The sequence below is a fragment of the Cebus imitator genome, unplaced genomic scaffold, assembly GCF_001604975.1.
Source record: "Cebus imitator isolate Cc_AM_T3 unplaced genomic scaffold, Cebus_imitator-1.0 Scaffold166, whole genome shotgun sequence".
In the NCBI taxonomy this organism is placed as follows: domain Eukaryota; kingdom Metazoa; phylum Chordata; class Mammalia; order Primates; family Cebidae; genus Cebus; species Cebus imitator.
The window spans coordinates 1,909,090-1,910,223 of record NW_016107481.1 but is presented as its reverse complement, the minus strand read 5'-3'; positions in this window follow the sequence as shown (position 1 = coordinate 1,910,223).

Genomic DNA, 1,134 nt, shown 5'->3' with positions numbered 1-1,134 from the left:
GCCTCGGCCTCCCAAAGTGCTGGGATTACAGGCTTGAGCCACCGCGCCCGGCCCTTTCTTTTTTTTTTGAAAGAAAGAGAAAGAGAAAGGGGGAGAGAGAACAGGAGTTTTGCTCTATTGCCCAGGCTGGAATGCAATCTAAAAATAGGTATTAAAAACCTCTTTTATGCCGATAATTATGATTAACAGTGGAGACAGGGAGGAATAAGGGAAGAAAGTAAAAAACAAACAGCCCACCAATATTTCATTTAAGTCTGTGAAATGCTATGCAAATGCTGAAGAGTGATTTACTTCCAATTATGTGGTCACTTTCAAAATAGGTATAATATGATACTGAGAAAAATGTATGTTCTGTGGACCTGGGGTGAATAAGTCTATAAATATTCACTGAGTTTACTCCAGGTCTGAGTTCAAATCATAGATGTCCCTGTTAATTTTCTATCTCATTGATCCATCGAATATTAACAATATGGTGTCAAAGTCTCCCGCTATTATTGTTCGGGAGTCCAAGTCTCTTTATAAGTCATTAAGAACTTATGTATCTGGGTGTTCCTATATTGGGTGCATATATATTTATGATCATTGACTCCTGTTGTTGCATTGATCCTTTCACCATTATGTAATGCCCTTCTTTGTTTCTTTTAGTCTTTGTTACTATTAAAGTCTATTTTGTCAGAGACGAAAGTTGCAACTCCTGTTTTGTTTTGTTTTTTTCTCTCCATTTGATTGGTAAGTCTTCCACCAACCCTTTGTTTTGGTTCTTTGTGTGTCCTTGCGTATGAGATGGATCTGGATACAGCGTGATGGGTTTTGACTTTTTATTCAATTTGCCTGTCTGTGTCTTTGATTGGGGCATTTAATCCATTTAAATTTAGGATTAATATTAATATTTGTGAGTTTAATATTGTTGTTTAATGCTAGCTGGCTATTTTGCCCATTAGTTGATATAGATTCTTCATTATGGAGATACTCTTTACCTTTTGGTAAGTTTTTGGGCTGACTGATACTGGTTGTTCCTTTCTGTGTATAGTGCTTCTTCCGGAAGCTCTTGTAAAGCAGGCCTGGTGGTGATGAAATCTCTGAGTGCTTGCTTGTTCATGAAAAATTTTATTTTTCCTTCATTTATGAAGCTTA